Source organism: Sus scrofa, chromosome 8 (assembly GCF_054392235.1).
Source record: "Sus scrofa isolate SSC_HxYL_T2T_F1_AM1 chromosome 8, Sscrofa_HxYL_maternal_Yorkshire_Landrace_v2.0, whole genome shotgun sequence".
In the NCBI taxonomy this organism is placed as follows: domain Eukaryota; kingdom Metazoa; phylum Chordata; class Mammalia; order Artiodactyla; family Suidae; genus Sus; species Sus scrofa.
The window spans coordinates 89,983,013-90,004,967 of record NC_139390.1 but is presented as its reverse complement, the minus strand read 5'-3'; the positions used below and the strand labels follow the sequence as shown (position 1 = coordinate 90,004,967).

Sequence of the window (21,955 nt, the reverse complement as noted above, 5' to 3'; positions counted from 1 at the left end):
TCGGAGGCGAGGTCTCGGTGCCCAGCCCCCACCCAGGCGTCCCCCGGCCCTTTCCTGGGGACTAACCTCTGGAGCCGAGGATTCGGTGCCCAGCCCCCACCCAGGCGTCTCAATTTTGGGTGACTGTGTCAGTAGTTCAGATGGTCCGTTGGGTTCTTGATCGGCTTTTCCGTACTCCAACTTACTGCTACACTCTTCTCTGCATCTGGAGATTCCTCCGGTTTGTTTGATCTTTCCCCCGGTAGGTGACTTTCCAGGGTGCAGGATCCCTTTCTCCTCCGCAGTTCCCTTTCGGGAGCGCCCATCCCGCTCGGATTCACCTTCTCTCACTCTCCTCTTTTCTCCCGTTCTGCCCAGTAATGTCACGAACTTCTTGCCATTATTGGAGTTTAGGTTCCTCTGCCAGCGATTGGTTGCTGTTCTGTGCGAGTCATTTATTCTGTAGATGTGCTTTTTTTGTTGTGTTTGTGGGAGAGGGTGAGCGTGTCCCCCTACTCCTCCGCCATCTTGTCCTCTCCCCCAGAGTTATCACTTCTTATCACTTCTCTACTCCCCCACCTTCCCGAATAACCTACATGATCCGTCTGTGGGTCTGATTTTATGGGAACTCAAAACAGCACAATGTATCATGGTGGGCGAATTCACACTGTTAGTCTGTCCATTTTTAAGAGGAAGGAGGTTTGTGGGGGATATTTGGTATTATCTCCATGTTTTCTTTATAATACTCAGTGCTTGTAAATACTCCTTTTAAACTTGGTGAAAATAATTTATCCAGAAAAACACATCAGTCTATATGGATGTATTTGTTTGCTAAGGCTGCCATAACAAAGTACCACCAACTGCAGTGGCTTAAACAACAGAAAGGTATTATCTCACAGTTTTGGCATCTGGAAGTCTGAGATCAAAGTGTCGCAGCATTGGTTTCTTCTGAGGTCTGGCTCCTGGGCTTGCAGGTGGCCATCTCTGTGCACCTTCACAGGTTTGCCCCTTGGTGTCCTAATTTTCTCTTCTTACGAGGACATCGTGTTATATTAGGGCCCACCTTAATGGCCCATTTTAATTTACTTACTTCTTTAAAGGTCTTACTCCAAATACAACCACACTCTGCTATACTGGGGGTTAGGAATTTGGGGTGGAGGGATTCAGCCGATAACAGTGGGTGTTTGTATGCTGTGTCTTCTTTTTTTTTTTTTTTTTTTTTGGTCTTTAGAGGCAAAATGTTCCCCCTGCTGCCCGAAGAGTATAATAAGGACTACAAAATAGCATCCTTTCTTTAAACTTCAAGGCTCAGCATTCTAGAGTGGGTCAAGCTTCCTCTCCCAAAATAACTAAAGGAAAGCGATGGCAAACAAAGAAGAACGAAAATATTTTAAGAGGAAGAAATCTGTGACCTTCCTGAGGAACATGGTCAGGTTCTGGACAAATAGTCCTACCATGGTCCTAACAGAGAAGGGCCTTCTGTCCTCTTTTTGAGTCTCCACAAGCAACTCCAGCCAACAACTCTGATGGCCTTCACTCCTTCGCCCCTGGAGATGGGACATGATAGGCTCACTTTGGATCTTAAGATTGACTTACATATTCATTCCTCCCTGACTTAGATGAGGATACTGAGGTCCAAGAATAATGTTAAGAGACTTCATTCTTCAGAGGGACAGGGAGAACTATAATTGGCTCTGCTGATTGGAGACAGTGATGATAGTGTGATTTATATAACCAGTGATGCTGATGCGGCTATCATACAGTGTTATGTTATAAACACACAGAGGAATAAACACATGCCACATCACAAGCCAGTGTCATTGGCCATTTGGTGATATTACGATCCAGGATTCTAGAAAATATTTCATCGAGGAGATGAATGGAATGCAGTGATCAAAGAAGCAATGAAATTTGCATATTTCTGCCTAACAGATGGTTGCTTATTTCTGCCTAACAGATGTTAGCTACAGAGATGATCGCCACTCAACTCTGCACCTTCTGGATCCTGCCACAGCAGTGCCATCTTTCCTTACCACTGGAATTTCTGGCTCTTTGGGGCTTCCTTCCTGTACATATTTCATAACCCAGAAAACATACTGAAACACAAAGAGAGATTTCTTGGTCAGGAAACCAAGCCAAGTTTGTTTGCTTCCTGGTGCATGACCACAGGGTCTTTTTTTAAAATAGAACTTTCTCTCTGGTCTCTTGACCTTTCCAGGTCCATGGCAATCTGGGTCCTGTTTTCTCTTCCCCAGATGCACTTTTAGTGGTTGCCTTTTTTCAGTCAATTTCCAGATGTTGTCACGTATTCATTTGATTTTCAGCATAATTTATCCTTTCCTGAACTTCTGCATAATTTCCTTCCTTATCACCTTCCCTCCCTGACTCCACCCCATCAAAATGAATGCTAGAAACCTGCTCCAATTACACCAAGTTTAGATGGCTCTTCCACGCCTCCACTGAGAGTGCCCCAGCCCTGAAGGTGACAGGGATGACAGGTCTGCAGTACAAGCCTCTTCTGAATGAGCTCCCAGCTGACAGCCAGATGCTGCTGAGGTCCAGGCCCACGACTGTGTAAAAGTCTCTATAGAGAGGAAGAATGTTCACTGGGGCTCTGAAGTCCAAACCACAGTTTGTTTTAGAACTTTTTTAAAAAAATACTCTCTCTGTGCAAATATCAAACCAGTAAGCCAGAAATGTTTTTAAAATTATTGTTGAACAATATAAAAATTGTAAAGAGGTCCTGCCTTTCTGTAATATTTCTTGCATTTGGCACTATTTGGAAATGAGATCTTCCACATAAATTAATTTTTAGACAATTGAAACATGCTTTTAAGCCCCAAGTCATAGCAAATGTTAACCATTTTTACATAAATCTTTCAAGAATGCATTATATTTTAGAGTGTGAGGGTGATAATCTAATGTTTTCCTAATGATTCAAGGTCAGGTTATGAAGATCAGCACCCATGCCCTAAGGTTTATGAGATGTTAATCTACTTTCCCTCATACCAGGGTTTCTCAACGCAGCATTGTTGACTTTTGGAGGAGGAAAATCCTTTGTTGTGGGAATATGGCGCGTACATTGTAGGGTGTTTAGCAGCATCTCTGGCCAGTGGCACTGGCCTCTAGATGCCAATTGCCCCACCTCCCTCAGTGATATAAACCAATAATGTCTTAAGGACAAAAATAAGCATCATCATCAAGTATTTTCAACATTGTTCTGGAGGCCCTAGTCAAGTGCAATGGGAAAGGAAAGGAAGGAAAATGTATAAGGATTGGAAAAGAAGGGGGGGACCCTCTGTTTTTATTTGCAGAAAACATGACTATATACATGGAAAAGCCAAAATAATCTGCAAACTGCGAGAATTAATAAGTGAATTTATAAGTCACTAAAAACGGTATCGATATACAAATTAATTGTATCTCTGCGACCTAACAAAAAACAACTGATAAATGAATTTTTTAAAGTACTCCATACAATATTCAAAAATGAAATAATTAGAAATGTATCCACCAAAAAAAATGTGTATGACCACTACACTGAGAACTACAAAATATTAAAGAGAAATTAAAGACCTAAATAAATTGAGAGATACAACATGTCAATAGATCGGAAGAATTCAAGATCACTGACATTTCAATTCCCCCCAGATTTATCTATAAATTCAATGAAATACAAAGCCAAATCCCAGGAGGGTCTTTTTTTTTTAATTGATGAGTGAATCTAAAATTTGTATGGAAATTTAAAAAGGACTTAGAGAATCTCGAAATAGAGCAAATTTGGGTATTATAAAGCTATAGTAAATGAGACTGTGTAACACTGGACTAACAGAACAAAAAACAAAATTGTATTTAAATCTACTCTATACAATCAAATGATTTACCCCCAAAGTGGCACTGAAATTCTGTAAGGAAAAGATGAAATTTTCAGTAAATAGTGCTGGAGCAATTAGACATTCATATGGGAAAAAAAAAATCAACCCTGATGGCTATTTCATACTATATACAAAAATTAATTAGAGTTTATCATAGACAAATATATAAAAGGTAAAAATACAAAAAATATTTTGAAGATTTTTGAAGACAGGAGGAAATCTTCATGACTTTGGAGCAAGCAAAGATTTACTAAGCAAGATGCAAAACGCACTAACCATCAAAGAAAAAATTGTTAAACCATATTTAATTAATCTTAAGCATTTGTGTTCATCAAAAGACATTAATAAGAGAGTGAAAAAGACAGATCACAGAGAGGGGGAGGAGTTCTACAATACAAACATTCAACAGTGGACTTTTATACAGGATGTACTTTTAAGAAGCAATTTAAAATTGAGCAAAAGAAGTTACCAGATAGGGATGGAACTAGAGAATCTCATATTGAGTGAAATGAGCCAGAAAGACAAAGACAAATACCATATGATACACTTATAACTGGAATCTAACATCCAGCACAAATGAACATCTCCTCAGAAAAGAAAATCATGGACTTGGAAAATAGACTTGTGGCTGTCTGATGGGAGAGGGAGGGAGCGGGAGGGATCGGAAGCTTGGGGTCATCAGACACAACTTAGAATAGATTTACAAGGAGATCCTGCTGAGTAGCATTGAGAACTATGTCTAGAAACTCATGTTGCAACAGAACAAAGGGTGGGGGGGAAATGTATACACGTAAGGATAATTTGATCCCCTTGCTGTACAGTGGGAAAATAAAATTAAATTAAATTAAAAAAAAAAGAAGTTACCAGATAGGTTATAAAAGAAGACATACAAATGGCCAATTAATATATGAAACAGGGCCCAAATTCATTACTCATCAGAGCAAACAAACTTAAACCACCAAAAGAGAGCATCACACATCCAGCAAAATGGCAAAATTGAAAAGATTGGCAAACCAAGAGTTAACAAGAATGTGGGACAACTGCATTGCTTGTGGAAGAATAAACTGGTAAAATCCCTTTGGAAAACTGTTTGGAAGTACCTCCTAAGCAAAATATCTACCTACCCCATGACCCAGCGACTACATTTCCAAGTACATGCCCAAAAGAAATAAATATGTTATTAAAAAGACATGTACAAGAATGCTCACAGGAGCTTTATTAATAATAGTTAAAAACTGGAAATAACAAAAATGTCCATTAACAAGTTAGTGAATAAGAAACTTATGGTATAGTCATATAATGGAATACTACACAACAATAAAAAGGAGCAAACTTACCACAGTGATATGCTCAAAAATATTTATTTTTTTAAATTTTATTGGAGTATGGTTGACTTAAAATGTTGTGTTAGCCTCATTAAAAAAAAATTTAACAACTGGCTGGAGGAAAAAAGTCCTGATTGGTAGTGTTTTCTGATTTTTGCAGTACATATACAAGTTTGAGTTATAAGCATGAAGTCACAGAATACAGAATTGTAAAGAAAGGCACACAATTGCAAGTTGGTTTGAGCCAGCTTCAGCACACCACTGCTTTACTGATACACATAACAAAGAGGATGAAGCCCTCAGAGGTTATACTGAGTGAAATAAGCCAGAAACAAAAGAGTAAATAATAATTATATTTCTATTAATCAAAAGAACAAGCAAAATCATTTGATGATGATGAAGTCAGAAAATGAATAACTGTAGGGAATTGGTATTGACAGGGAAGGAACACAAAAATACTTTCTGAGGTGCTAGAAATATTCTATACCTTGATTTTTCTAGTAATTAGATAGATGTATAGACAGATAACGAGGTAAGTAGATAGGCAGGTAGGAAGGTAAATAGGTGGATGGATGGATGGATAACATAGAGAGAAAGATCAGATGGATGGATGGATGGATGGATATATAGATGTAAAAATTCATCAAGCTGTAAATTTAACATTAGTGTGTTTTACTCACTTTATATATATTATACATCCATGAAAAAAAATTAAAACACGACACTGATGGGTAAACATGGCAAAGTACATTGAGCATGGCATGTACACTGAGCATGTACATTTCTGGAGTTAATTTTGAAATGTAGTTAAAGGAACAACTTTTTTTAAGGCAATGATCCATAGGACTGGGGGAATAGGAAAGGACACTATAAACTATCTGAAGCTGGAAAGCCGCTGAACAAGAATTCAGTAACCGTCCTGAGAAGACTAAATCCTAAGCTACCAGTAGAAAAAGCCAACAGCAACCAAGTTTATACCACAGAATCTCCAAGAAGCTCATGAATTAATGCAGAAGTTACTACTGAAAACAAAGGCAGGGGAATGGTGCTAAACGAAGGAAGGTCAACGGACAGATGCCAAAGAGGAAGGAATCAGAATGCCCTCGAGTTCCTATAAGTGGCACTGGAACTTAGAGGACAATTGAGAATTTTTTTTTTAATTATTAAGAGAAGGATTTACAACCTAGGCATATATGCCTAAAGAGATTATCAATAAAGTGTGAAGGTGGAAGAAAAAATATTTTAGACAAGCAAGATCTCATAAATCTCTCTCCCACAGATCCTTTCTCAGGAAGTTATCAGAGGCTAAATTCCACCAAACTGAAGAATTACATGAAGAAAGAGTAATACATAGGATTCTGAAAATAGGAAATTCAGAGCCGAAGGGAATTTTGAACTGATGGTGCTTGTGATCCTAGAATGACCACTCTTCAGTAGTAACAGAGGACAATCTGTCCACATCAGAACCTGTAAAAGGATTGAGAGAAATTCTTTCAAAAAGGTGAAATTGTACCATAAGTGCCTGTTATGTCTGAACATCAGGAGACGTTCAGTTGGCAGTGTTTGGAGCTGGAAATATACCTAGAAAATTAAGCAAATGACCCCCACCTCCTAAAAAAATAAATGACTAACTCCAGGAAACATAAGACAAAAGTCATTATCTGTCATAGGTTATTTCGTAGACTTTATGAATTCATAAAGACAAAAGCAATAGGAGTTCCCTTGTAGCCTAGGGGTTAAGGATCCTGCATTGTCACTGCTGTGACTAGCTAGGGTCACTGCTGTGGCATGAGTTCAATCCCTGGCCCATGAACTTCCACATGCTGTGGGTGTGGCAAAAAAAAAAAAAAAAAGACAAAAGCAATAAATATGTTGTCAACAAATAACTATAAAGCCATTCTGAGATATTATGCTGAGGATAGAAAGTCTGCATGGGAGTTCCCATGGTGGCGCAGTGGAAACAAATCCGACGAGGAACCATGAGGTTGCAGGTTCGATCCCTGGCCTCGCTCAGTGGGTTAAGGATCCGGCATTGCCGTGAGCTGTGGTGTGGGTCGCAGACGCAGCTCGGATCTGGTGTTGCTGTTGCTGTGGCTGTTGTGTACGCCGGCGGCTACAGCTCCGATTCGACCCCTGGCTTGGGAACCTCCATATGCTGCGGGTGTGGGCCTGAAATGACAAAAGACAAAAAAATAAAAATGAAACAAAAACAAACAAAAAAAAAGAAAGTCTGCATGTATGTTTGATACAGGGAAAAGATAGTCAAAGCCTCATCTTCAGTTAAGGAAGGAGAATAGTAATCCCTACAATTGGGGATCAAGCAGTAGCAATACAGCATGTTATTTAGACTGGTAAAAAATTAAACAAGACAAATAGCCAGAAGAAATTAATTTCCTTTGGGTAGGAGGAATGTGAACCAGAAGGCAAGATCTACTACTGTGTCCATAACCGTCTTTGTGGAATTATTTGATTCTTTAAACTACCTAAATGTATAATTTTGATGGAAATGTTTTTAAAAAGTGGTAAAAAGATTTGAAAAAGTACTGGGCAGATACAGAATATGAGGTAGGCATAAAAAAATTAGAAATCTTGGAAATCAAATATATAATTATTAAAATAAAAAACTCTATAAATGTCCCCACATAGACGGACAACTAATTTTCAACAAAAGTACAAAAGCCATTGACTGGAGAAAAGTTAGACTTCTTGATAAGTGCTGGTACAACAACTGGACATTCAGATGAAAAACAAATTAAACTTTGATCTATGCCTTGCACCACAGGCAAAAATTAAGCCCAAATGGATCACTGACCCCCAAAATAAAACCTAACACTATAAAACTTCTTGATGAAATTCTATAACCTCGGGTTAGGTAAAGTTTTTTTTTAATACATGACATCAAAAGCACAATTCATAAATAAATAAATTGATAGGTCGGGGGAGTTCCCGTCGTGGTGCAGTGGTTAACAAACCCGACTAGGAACCATGAGCCTGCGGGTTCGATCCCTACCCTTGCTCAGGGGGTTAAGGATCCGGCATTGCTGTGAGCTGTGGCGTAGGTTGCGGATGAGGCTCGGATCCCGCGTTGCTGTGGCTCTGGCTAGGCTGGCAGCTACAGCTCCGATTAGACCACTAGCCTGGGAACCTCCATATGCTGCAGGAGCAGCCCAAGAAATGGCAAAAAGACAAAAAAAAAAAAAATTGATAAGTTGGATTTCATCACAGTTTAAAATTTCTGCCCTTTGAAAGACACTGTTAAGAGAATGAAAAAAAGAAAAAACAAGTCTGAAACTGGGATAAAATATTTACAAAATAATAACTAAGAATAGTCTTGAATACAGAATAAATAATGAACTCTCAAAACTCAATAATAGAAAAACAAACACAACATATGGACAGAATATTTAAATAGACATTTCACTAAAGAAGATATGCAGATGGCCAATAAACACCTTAAAAGATGCTCAACGTCATTAGTCATATGGAAAATGTAAATTAAAACCACTGTGCATCTATAACAAGGACTAAAATTAGAAAGGTTGTTCATACCACTTGTTGGTGAAGATGTGGTAAAAGGGAAAATCTCATAAACTGCTGGAGAGAATCTAAAATGGTAAACCACTTTGAAAATAATTTGGCAGTTTTCTTAAATAGATAAACACACATCTGTCATAAAATCAAGATGTTCCATGATGAAATAGAAATGTAAACATACACTAGTACAAAAATTTTTACTGGAATGTCCATAGCAAATTTGTTTTTAATAACCAAAAATGGAAAACATTCCCAAATATTCATCTACAGGTAAATATATAGCTATGATGTATCAATACAGTGAAATGTTCTTTAGTTATGAAAAGGAATGAACTATTGATACATAGTACAACATAGATGAACTTCAAAATAATAATGCTAAGAGAAAGAAGCTAGACAAAAGAAAAAAAGAATATATACCATACTGTATTATTCCATTTATATAAATTTCTATAAAATTAAAACTAATTTTAATTTGCTCAATTAATTATTAGTTAATCTGGTCAATTAATCTATAACAAAGGAGGCAAGAATATACATTGGAGAAAACACAGTCTGTTTAATAAGTGGTGCTGGGAAAACTGGACAGCTACATGAAATTAGAACATTCTTTAACACTATACACAAAAATAAATTCAAAATGTATTAAAGATCTAAATGTAAGACTAGATACTATAAAAATCCTAGAGGAAAATAAAGGCCAAACACTCTTTGACATAAATCAGAGCAATATTTTTTAGATCTATCTGCTAAAGTAAAGGAAATAAAAGCAAAAATAAGCAAAGAGGGCCTAACTAAACTTAAAAGAGATTTTACACAGTAAATAAAACAATCAACAAAATGAAAAGACAACCTACTAATGGGAGAAAATACTTTCAAGCGATATGATCAATAAGGAATTTATGTCTAATATATATAAACAGCTTATACAACTCAACATCAACCCCTCCCCAAATAACTCAATTAAAAATGGGCAGAATTAAATACATATTATTCCAAAGAGGAAATGCAGAAGGCCAATGGGCATATGAAAAGATACTCAACATTGCTAATCATCAGGGAAATGCAAATCAAAGTCACAATGAGGGAGTTCCGTGGCTCAGTGGGTTTTAAGAATCCAGCATTGTCACTGTGGTGGCTCAGGTCGCTACTGTGGCTCAGATTCAATCCCTGGCTCAGGAACTTCTGCATGCTGCAGGTGTGGCCAAAAGAACAAATAGTCACAATGAGCTATCACCTTCACATCTGTCAGAATGGTTATCATTAAAAAGAACACAAATAACAAATGTTGGCAAGGATGTGGAGAGAAGGGAATCCTCCACACTGTTGGTGGGAATGTGAATTGGTGCAGCACAATGGAAAATTGTGTATGGAGGTTTCTCAAAAAGCTAAAAATAGAACTACCACATAATCCAATCCTGGGTATATATCTCAAAAAGAAAAAAAAAACCCCACTAATTTGAAAAGATAAATGCACCCCAATGATCACAGCAACATTATTTACAATTGCCAAGATATGGAAGAAACCTAAAGTATCCATCAACAGATGAATGAAGGAGATATATATGAATATATGTATATACACACACAGTGGAATACTACTCAGACATAAAAAAGAATGAAGTTTTGCCATTTACAGCAACATGGATGGGCTTGGAGGGCATTACGCTAAATAAGTCAACAATACCATATGATATTGCTTATATGTGGGATCTGAAAAATGTAACAAAAAAGAAGCAGACTCACAGATATAGAAAACAAACTAGTGGTTACCAGTGGGGAGAAGGAAGGGGGGAGGGGGCAATATAGGGGTGGAGGAGTGAGAAGTACTATTGGGTATAAGATAGGCTCAAGGATATATTGTACAACAGGAGGAGTATAGCCAATATTTTGTTATAACTGTAAATGGAGTACAACCTTTACAAATTGTATAAAAATTTTAAATAAAAAAATTTTAAGTTAATTTAAAGTGATAGAAAGCTGATCAGTGGTTGCTAGGTCACAGCAGGTAAAGGGAGGCAATAGGGAGAGATTCTAATAGGCATAAGGAAGTTTTAGAATTCAAAAATAATGAATGGGTTCATTATTTTGATTGTGGTGATGGTTTCACAAGAGCATATATATGCAAAAATATCGTGCAAAAAATAAAATGATCACGGATACATTTTAAATAGGTGTAATTTGGAGTTCTCATCATGGCTCAGTGGAAATGAATCTAGTATACATGAGGACATAGATTTGATCCCTGGCCTTGCTCAGTGGATTAAGGATCCAGCATTGCCATGAGTTGTGGTGTAGGTCACAGATGTGGCTCAGATATGGCATTGCTGTGGCTGTGGCATAGGCCAGCAGCTATAGCTCCAATTTGACCCCTAGCCTGGGCACCTCCATATACCTCAGGTGCAGCCTTAAAAAGACAAAATAAACAAATAAATAAAATAAAAGAGGAAAAATATGTGTAATTTACTGTAGGTGAATTATACCTCAACAAAGCTATTTTTTAGTGTCAAAGTCAAGAAAGATAAGGAGAAACTGAAGAACTGTCACAGTTTTGAAGAGAATAAGGAGACATGATAACCAAATGCAAGGTGAGATCCTGACTGGACCCTGAAACACAACACAAATAAGGACATCGGTGGAAAAACTGGTAATATACACATAAAGACTATATTTAATTAAAACTGTTGTACCAATGTTAATTTCTTAGTTTGGTGATTGTACTATTATGTAAGATGTTAACATTAAGGGAAGCTGGGTGAAAGTGTATGGGAACTCCATTTTTACATTTATATAAACCTAAAATTATTTCAAAATAAGAATATTTGTTTAAAAAATCTTTAGATGGGCTAACTCCAAACAAGACCAAGTTTAAAAACTACTGAACTGGAAAGTGTGAATGAAGAATTCTAGCACACAACAACCACCAAAAAAAAAAACAAAACTTTTTCTTAAATGAGAAAGAAGTTGAATGACAAGAATAGATTATAAAAGTACCAAAATTTGTTTAGTAGTACTTTTAAAAGGAGACAATAGAGATGTTGTAGGAGCGGCAATAACTAAAGTAATATTTTTTTTTCTCAGAACTTAGGAACATCATGAGTCCTCAAATAGAAAAAAACAGCAGATTGTTAAGTAGAAACAAATGTTTTAGAATCTATATTTTGATAAGTCAGAAAGCAAGAGACAAATACCATATGATGTCACTTATATGTGGAATCTAAAATATGGCAAGAATGAACCTATCTACAAAACAGACAGACTCACAGATATAGAGAATAGACTTGTAGTTGCCAAGGAGGAGGGGGGAGGGAGAGGGATGGACTTGGAGTTTGGGGTCAGTGGATGCAAATTATTACACATTTGGAATGGACAAATAACAAGGTTCTACTGTATAGCTCAGGAAATTATATCCAATCTCCTGGGATAAACCATAATGGAAAAGAACATAAAAAAGAAAGCATGTAGGTATATAACTGAATCACTTTGCTGTACAGCAGAAATCAGCACAACATTGTACTTTAATTTTTTTTTTTTTTTTGGTCTTTTTGCTATTTCTTTGGGCCGCTCCCACGGCATATGGAGGTTCCCAGGCTAGGGGTCGAATCGGAGCTGTAGCCACCAGCCTACGCCAGAGCCACAGCAATGCGGGATCCGAGCCACGTCTGCAACCTACACCACAGCTCACGGCAACGCCAGATCGTTAACCCACTGAGCAAGGGCAGGGACCGAACCCGCAACCTCATGGTTTCTAGTCGGATTCGTTAACCACTGCGCCACGACGGGAACTCCTGTACTTTAATTTTTAAAAAAATCTGTCCTTTGACTATTGGCACTGAGGTTCTAGAACAGCAAGGATAAATAGAAAATCGTAAAAGATACTAGAAAGATCATCTCAAAAGGAAGGAGAATCAGATTTATATCCAACATCTTAAAGGTAACATAGGTGACTATTTTCTTAATGGAGTGGTATCTTTAAATATCTAAAGTGAGGAGTTCCCATCTTGGCTCAGCGGAAACGGATCCAACTAGGAACCATGAGGCTGTGGGGTTCAATCCCTGGCTTCGCTCAGTGGGTTAAGGATCCGGCATTGCCATGAGCTGTGGTGTAGGTCACAGACGTGGTTCGGATATGGCATTGCTGTGGCTGTGGTGTAGGCCGGCAGCAATAGCTCCGATTAGACCCCTAGCCTGGGAACCTCCATATGCCACAGGCACGGCCCTAAAAAAAAAGACAAAAACACACACACAAAAAATCTAAAGTGAAATAACTTTGAACATAAAATTCTATACCCAGACACACTATCATTCAACAGTAAGGAAAAAATAAAAATATAATCAGATATATAAAGATTTCAATGTATACCAGCTCTAATGTTGCACAACTCCAAGTACATGTAAATAGTTTTCCCTAGAGTCATTCAGTGTCCAGCCTGTGCAGTGTATATGGTAACCCTGATCCAAGATCCTTGTTGAAAGAACCTTAAATTCAAGAGTAACCACTAGAAGAATAGAAGATTTTCTAAATGAATATAATAACATTTTGGAGCAAAGAAAACTTAATTGCTCTAAAAGAAGAAAAGAATAAAATAAATTTTAAATGTGGTTAACAGAAAACAAAAATATCATGGAAGGGCTATGAAAATTACCCTCCCACTGAAAATAACAAGAAAACTGGACAATATATAAAACAACTCTTTTCAGACATTGGGCTACAGGCACCATTGGCCTGTCACCCTTGGGAAGAGGGGAGCAAACAAAATAAGTCCTATGGTTTTTTTGGCTTTCTGCCAGGTGGCAGTTTCTAGGCAGCTCAAGGAGGAGATTATATACACTGAAGCATCTTCAGTATCTTAACAGAGTTAAGAGGACAGGTATTAGAGTTCTGGAAGGTCAAGGTGACTAGAATTTATGGAGCAGAGTACCAGAGATGAGGAAACTGTAAAGAGACAGTTCTAAAGATCTGCAGAGAGTCCTCTGGAGTGTTTGGGAAAGTACCAGTAATCACATCCATGGAATAAAACTCCTTGAGCCTGGAAGTAGAAAAGCAGTAGGCTGAAGCATTCCCAGAATGAGGCTAGGAACAGCCCAACTGTCAGAGCTGAGAAACTTCATAATATGAAGGGCATTCATTAGACACCTCAGAAAAATCAGACTTTACACTGGGGCTAAACTAGAACTACCGTAAAGACTGTTCTAAACTCACCCTAGCAAAACTCAAAGAATCAAAAAGAACAATCTAAACAGCATAATATCACTGCTTGTCAGAAAAAAGCACAACACTTTAAAAGAAGACAAAAAATCAGCTCAACACTGTAAAATCCAGTGTGGAATCCAATAAAGAAATGATCAGGCATGCAGTGAAGCATGCAGATGTCACTATATATCCAGGAGAAAAGCCCATAGATAAAAATAGAACAAGAGATGATGAATATGACATAATTACCATACTCTGACTTTTAAACACCAATATTAATATTACAAACATACTCAAAGATTTAAAGGAAAAATAAACATAATGAGAAGAGTAAAAGATATAAAAGTAATCCAAATGGAACTGTTAGAGAAGAAGGTAAAAAAACATAAAGGATGAGATTAACAGAAAAAAAATATTAGTGAACAAAAAAAGAGAAACTACTCAAAATAATTCACAAAGAGAAAACAAATTTTAATGAACAGAGCTTCTGTGACCAGTAGGACACTATCAAGCAGACCAACATACAATCACTGTAGTCCTAGTAGGAGTGGATGTGAAGGCATCAAAAGTCAGAGAAAATATTTGAAGAACTATTGGATGAATATTTTCCAAATTTGATGACAATTATAAATGCAAAAATCCTAGAAGCTCCACAAACATCAAACAAAATAAGCATGAAGAAAACCATACCAAAGCACATCATAATAGTATTATTGAAAAACAGTGATAAAATCTGACAATAAATTTTTTTTAAAAAAAAGAAAATTTGAAATGAAGCCAGAAAAAAAAATATTATAGACAAAGGTACAAAGATAAGAATTTTAACAGACTTTGGCCGGAAAATACAAAGTTGGAAAACAGAGAAATGACATATATAAAATATATATATATGTAAAAAAAAGGTCAATCTAGATTTCTATACTTACCAAAAATATATTTCAAAAATGAAGGCAAGATAAAGACTTTTCAAGCAAACAACAGCTTAGAAAATACTTCACCAAGACACTTGCACTAGAAAAAAAGATGTTCTTCAAATGGGAAGAAAGTGATTCCTAATAAAAAGTTGTAACAAAACAAAGGAGTAATCAGCATCAGAAGTAGTATTCTAGGAGTTCCTGGGCCAGTGGGTTAAGGATCCAGTGATGTCTCTGCAGCAGTGTTTGATCCCTGGTCCAGCACCATGGGTTAAGAATCTGGCATTGCTGCAGCCGTGGCGCAGTTTGTAACTGTGGTTCTAGTTTGACCCCTGGCCCAGAAATTTCCACACACTGCAGGTGTGGCCAAAAAAAAAAAAAGTAGTAAATATGTAGGTGAATATGAAATGTACCTTCTTGATGTTTCACTTCTTTAAGAGATCATTGACTGCTTACATATGGTAACAATGATACAGGAAATATTATGTCCATTATCTAGCTGAGGAAACTGAAGCACACAGTGGTTAAGTACTTTTCCCAAGGTCATAAAAGTGGTAGAGCTTTGTATTTGAACGTGCATGTTTGGTCTCTACATTACGCAATAAATAAAATATCAAATATATACATAATGAAATATTACAGGCTACTTGAAATAAACATGATCTTCATGTATTAATATGAATGGAAATTGAATTCATATGTTGAGTAAAACTATCAGGTTACAGAAAGATACATATGATACCATTTATAATTAAAATACATACAATCATACAAAACAGTATTATGAATTTCACAAGGGCATACACATTTATAAAAAATAAGTTTAAAAATCTGAAAAAGATCCTTTCTAAATTGAAAGTGCTGATCAAAGGGGATCTTAGTTTTTTCTATAATGGCTTAAAGGATTTTATTTGTTTTTGTTTGTTCGTTTTGCTTTTTAGGGCCACCCCCATGGCATTTGGAGGTTCCAAGTCTAGGGATCTAATCAGAGCTGTAGCCACTGGCCTATACCACAGGCCACAGCAACATCATATCAGACCTGCATCTGTAACCTACACCACAGCTCATGGCAACACGAGATCCTTAACCCACTGAGCAAGGCCAGGGATCGAACCTGCATCCTCATGGATGCTAGTCAGATTCATTTACACTGAGCCACGATGGGAACTCCTGGCTTAAAGTTTTTAAAAGGAGAATGTACTCATGTAATGCTTATGTAGTTAAAATATTTTTAAAATGTACTAGAGTACACATATAGAAAGAACATAATATAAGAAAAAGATTGGTATTCATGACAAATTATTAGCTTGGTAACAGTAGCCAAAAGGGATGATCTTATCTATTTTAAGTACACATAATCATGTACGAATAATGAAAATATTTTGTATGTGTCACCTAGGAGGAGAATTTTGGAAGAGACTACTGTTCTTATAAATAAATCTAGAGCAAAGAACAGATAACAGTAACTAGTATTTTCTTTCTTTTTTTGTCTTTTTTTTGTCTTTTTAGCATACCCACAGCATATGGAGGGTCCCACAGCATATGGAGGGTCCCAGGCTAGGGGTCGAATTGGAGCTGCAGCTGCTGGCCTACATCATAGCTACAGCAATGCTGGATCCTTCACCCAATGAGCAAGACAAGAGATCGACCCACTTCTTCATGGATACTAGTCAGATCTGTTAATCACTGAGCCACGACGGGAACTCCAGTAACTAGCATTTATATATTATTCCACAAATTGTTATGAGTTTGTGAATATATTCTATCATTTACAGTTTATGAAGGATGGCCATTCATTATTAGGCAAATCTGTAGTGAGCACCAGCCAAAGTACCAGACAATATGATAAGAAATAGAAACCTAGTATTTACTAAGAAATACACACAGCTCTTGCCTTCATGGAATTTGTAGTCCAAGTCAGAAGAAGGAACTTTTAATGTAGTCATTGGGCACACAGATAAATGGAAAAGAAGAGAAAGCTCAGAAACAAACCCACACTTGATTTATTTTACAATTAACAAATGGCAAAGATGGTCTTTTCAATAAACTGGATATGAAATATATGTTTCACATCACACCAAAAAAAAAAAATCACTTTTACATTGTGGACCTGAATGCAAAACAATACTCTGCTAGGATGAGAAAAACAGTTGCATATAGTCATGACTTTGAGGATGTAGGCAACAATTTCTTAATAAGATACAAAAAGACACAAAGAACAATATTGATAAGTTAGACTCCATTAAAGAACTTATGTTTTTCAGAAGACACTCTCAAAAATGTAAAAGACAAGCCAAAGATTATAAGAAGGTATTTGCAATACATATATAACCAACAACAGAGAAGTATGCAGAATGCATTACCCAAAACACACAAAAATGTTAACATATTAATGAGAAAAAAAAAAAAAGCTCAGTGACAAAGTGGTAAAGTGGAAAAGGACAAGGATTTCACAAAAGAGGATATACAAATGGCCAATAAAAAGGATATTGAACTTCACTAGTTATCATCAGAAGGATGCAAATCGTAAAATACAATAAAGATACCACTATGCACCTACCAGAATGGCTAAACAAGAAAACCTGACCATACCAAATGTCAGCAAGACTGTAAACCACATTTCTCTTGAGAGTTTAAATTGAGACAACCTCTTTGGAAAACTGTTTCATGGTATCAACTAAAGCTGAACGTATGTTACCCCATGACCCTGCAATCAATCTTCTCCTACATATATACAGAAGAGAAATGCATAAATGCTTCTGGGGGGATAAAAAAACAGATACAAGGAAACAAGAATGCTCATCATAGAAGCAGTGTTCGTAATTAGCAAACATTGGAAACACTCAAATACCAATCAACCAGAGAATGTATAGACAAATTGTGGTGTATTCATTTAAAGGAATGGGAAAGATTCTTGCCTATATTCACCATGAACTTCGAAAACATAATATTGAACAAAAGAAGACCCAAAAGAATTTTGTTTTGATGATTGTTGTACACCTATTAATGCAATAAAATTCATTAAGTAATAAAAAAAGAATATGGACTATTTATGTGAGGGTCAAGAAAGTACAAAATTAATCTCCAATAACAGAAGTTAAGATAATGGTTACCATGAAGGGGGTTCTTATTAGAAGGGGACACAAGTGAGTTTCTGGAGTGCTGATAATGTGTTATTTCTTGATCTGGATGAGCATGTTCATTTTGTAAAAAGTCATCAAGATATATATCTGTGATTTGTATACATTTTTCTGTAACGACATACTTCAAGTAAAAGTTTATAAATAGGGAGCTCCGGGGGAGTTCCCATCGTGGGTCAGCAGAAACGAAATCAGACTAGCATCATGAGGACGCAGGTTCCATCCCTGGCCTCACTCAGTGGGTTAAGGATCCGGTATTGCCATGAGCTATAGTGTAGGTCGAAGAAGCCACGTGGATCTGGCATTGCTGTGGCTGTGGTGTAGGCCTGTGACTAGAGCTCCAATTTAACCCCAAGCCTGGGAACCACCTATGCCACAAGTGCAGCCCTAAAAAAACAACAACAACAAAAAATGAGCTCCCATTGTGGTGCAATGGGTTAAGGATCCAGCATTGTATCTACAGCAGCTTGGGTCACTACTGAGTCATGGGTTCGATTCCCTGCCTGGTGCAATGAGTTAAGGAATATTGCCACAGCTGCAGTGTAGGTCACAGCTGTGGCTCAGATTAGATTCCTAGCTTGGGAACGTCCATATGCCATGGGTATGACAAAAAAAAAAAAAAGTTTACTTAAATAAAAAGTATTTGGAAGTCTGATGATGACACACAAGTACATCATGGGGAATAGATGAAGTCAGAGCAAGTTTTCAAAGACATAATACTGAAACTGAACTATAGGAATTATTCAGGGAAGAATGTGTGTGATGTGAAAGAGGAGGGTGAAAATGAGGAGACTGCTCCAAGGAAGGAAAAATCTGAGTAGAAGCCTGGAAGCATGAAAGAACACAGCTCATTCAAATACCAAGAGAAGACTTATGGGAGCAAAGAGACCTATGGCAGAAGAGGCAAGAAGTGCAGCTGGAGAAGTAGACAGAGTCCAGATCAGGCAGGGCATTCTAGGTCATATGAAGAGTTTTGAATTCCATCCTGAGAGCCACAGAAATGGAGAGTTCCCATTGTGGCTCAGCAGGTTAAGAGCCTGACTAGTATCCATGAGAATGAGGTTCCATCCCTGTCCTTGCTCAGTGGGTTAAAGGATCTGGTATTGCTTCAAGCTGCAGCATAGGCTGCAGATATAGCTCAGATCCCATGTTGCTATGGCTGTGGTGTAGGCTGGCAGCTTAAACCAGTAACCACTGGTTATGTGTTTAGCTTATGTGTTTACAAGTCAGCTGGGAGTTTGCTGATCTAGGCTGGTGTGACTGAAGGTAAATTCTGCTTTATATGTCTCTTATCCTTTTCCTGGGACAATGGGCTAGTTCAGGCTTTTTCTCCTCATGGGGACAGGTAAGATCCAAGGGTGGGTAAACCCCACTCCACATACATATTTCAAGCTATTGATCACATCAAGCAAGTCCCAGAGTTGAGGGCTGGGAACAACCCTGTCCACAGTGGGGGCAGCAACACAAAGTTACATGGCAAGGGAAAGGAGAATAAGGGCCACCAATTCTGTCTCCATCAAGGCCAAACTTAGACAAAACCCTGGAAGAAAGAGAAGAAAAACATGATTTGATTGCAAGAAGATAAAAATTAGTGATAAAAATAATATCACATTGCTTGCACAACTAGGATTTTGAATTGAGATTCATATCTGCAACAATTAGAAATATTACACTCGGGAAATAACACAAACTACAAAGGAAATCTATCATCTCATTCTGATATCAGAATCACATCACAAATGAGATGATATTTGATCTGTGCTATAAAATATAAAAGACAAGTAGAATCTCAGACAATTAAAGGTTAAGTGAATGCACAAAATTATAAAAATTATTTTTTGAAATGGCAGAGGTTTCTGCAGCTGCATTAAGTGTACAGAGGGGAGAGATTTGCTTCGGGAGACTAGACACTTGTAAACAACAGGAATCTGTGGTTTCTGTTATTCTCTTTCTGTTTCTTCATTGCTCAGAAGGAAATGAGACGAAGACTGCCTATGTGAAGTACTCAGGAACTGTAGCAAAGGAAGACTGTGGGTAGGGATAGATAATTTATTCCTAAGTAAAAGGCAGACAGAGAGAAGACATAGTGGAAGCAGAAAAAAACAGTAAAGCTGGGAAAAGATAAGAGAAAAATCACAGGGGGACCCATTTAACCCTAATTCCTATGGTTTTCTTCTGATGAAGACGTGGTGTTAATGGTTTCAGAGTTAATCAGAGAGCCATGTCTTAAATCACAGCTCTAAGCCAGATAAAAACAGACATCCCACTTAAGTGGTGTTTTAGTGGCACAAAGACTGAAAGGAGGGGAAAAAAAAAGATTTGCATAGTAACGACTCTATCACTGCTTTAAAGCCCCACGGTATTTTCAGAGCCCCTAACAACCTCCAAATCAGGAATTCAAACTACACCCTGGGAAGGCTGGGCTTCCTTTTGTTAAAAAGAAAAACTGAGCATCTCTGAGGTCAGTTACCCAAGCAGTGAAAGTCAGAAATCCAATCACTGGATTATTTGCCATGTTGATCCACACCCACCTACAACATGGCCAAAAGTACCATGACAAAGATTCACATCTTTCTCTAGCTACTATTTCAATGGAAAGCTTCTGATGTCTCTTCCCTGACATTTCACAAAATAGAGGAAAAAAAAAAAAAAAAAGCCAGAGAAAAAACCAAGTGTGAAAAAGAATTTGATTTTTGGCATCCCATTTAGAAGGTTCTACTTATATGCTCAACCCATGTAAGGCTGATTGTTGAACCAACACCATAAAGAGAATACAGATTCAGTGTCTATAAAAGGCTACACCATAAGCAAAATCATTGATTTGATGGGTGAGTAATAATAATAGCTAATAATTATTAAATTCCTTCTATATGCCAAGCATAGTATTAAGAATTTTGCATGTAAAACTCCTAAGGTCCTGACAATAATTTTATAAAATTTTATTATTCCCATTTTATAGATGAGAACGCTGAGGAACAAAGAACTACCTCAAGGAACAAGGAACTTCCCCAAGATTAACATGGTAAGAAAGTGGCAAAGCCGGAGTTCCCATCTTGGCACAGCGGAAATGAATCTGACTAGGGCCCATGAGGATGAGGGTTCGATCCCTGCCCTCGCTCAGTGGGTTAAGGATCTGGTGTTGCTGTTGCTGTGGCTGTGGTGTAGGCCAGCAGCTACAGCTCAGATTAGACCCCTAGCTTGGAAACCTCCATATGCTGTGGGTGTGGCCCTAAAAAGACAAAAAAAAATTTTAAAGAAAAGAAAGTGGCAAAGTTAAGATTCAATCTCAGCAGTCTAATTCCAGGGCCCATAAGCTTAAGCATTATTTATACTGACTATTAGAGAAGAAATTAGAAAAAAAACACCACTCTTACATTAAACTTTTCCAGAGAATAGAGAAATATTGACAAAAAATTAGTCAGTCAATCTAAGAAAGAAATGGAAAATTTTATTTGAGCCAATGTTGAGAGTTATATCCTGGGAAGAGCATCTCAGAAAGCTGAGAACTGTTCCACCCATTAGAAATCAAGGCACTGTCATATAAATTTTTTTGAGACAGAGGGCTGTACATGAAATGATAATATTATTGACAATTTAGGTAATCCAGATCTAAGCATCATACTGGTAGGTCATGTGACCCCTTATAAGATCAAGAAGGAATATTATCTTTTAAGGAGTGGTCTTGGTGATGATGGGAAAATGTTACTCTTTTTGGTTGAGCAGCTATTTCTATCCATGGGGAAAGTTTGGTCAATGCATATTGCAGATACACATTACAGAGTGAGAGGAGAGAAGAGGCCAAGGGGCAGAAAAGATTTTTTGTTTAAAGTTTTCTTGTCTTTCCATAAAATATGGATTTCATCCCACAAAAAGACATTTTTCAACTAATTTTATAAAACCAGAATAACCTTTACTCAAAACCTGACAAAGACATAACAACAGAAAAGAAAATTATAAGCCAGTCTTTCTTGGGAAGATATAAGGAAAACACAGT

At 37.2% G+C, this 21,955-nt stretch overlaps 1 protein-coding gene across 8 annotated transcripts in view; it reads right to left on the bottom strand.

Annotated features, from left to right (window-relative positions):
- ANAPC10 (anaphase promoting complex subunit 10) overlaps positions 1-21,955 on the bottom strand; it is a 248,185-nt gene that overhangs the window by 55,998 nt on the left and 170,232 nt on the right. For 2 of the 8 annotated variants that reach the window (XR_014811850.1, XR_014811854.1), the window contains one exon: positions 16,294-19,501. The exons of 5 other annotated variants lie outside the window; for them this stretch is intronic. The gene's annotated coding sequence lies outside the window, so the exon portion shown is untranslated. Of the gene's footprint in view, positions 1-16,293; positions 19,502-21,955 lie in introns of those variants that run through there. One more of the 8 variants, XR_014811855.1, reaches the window with a different exon arrangement.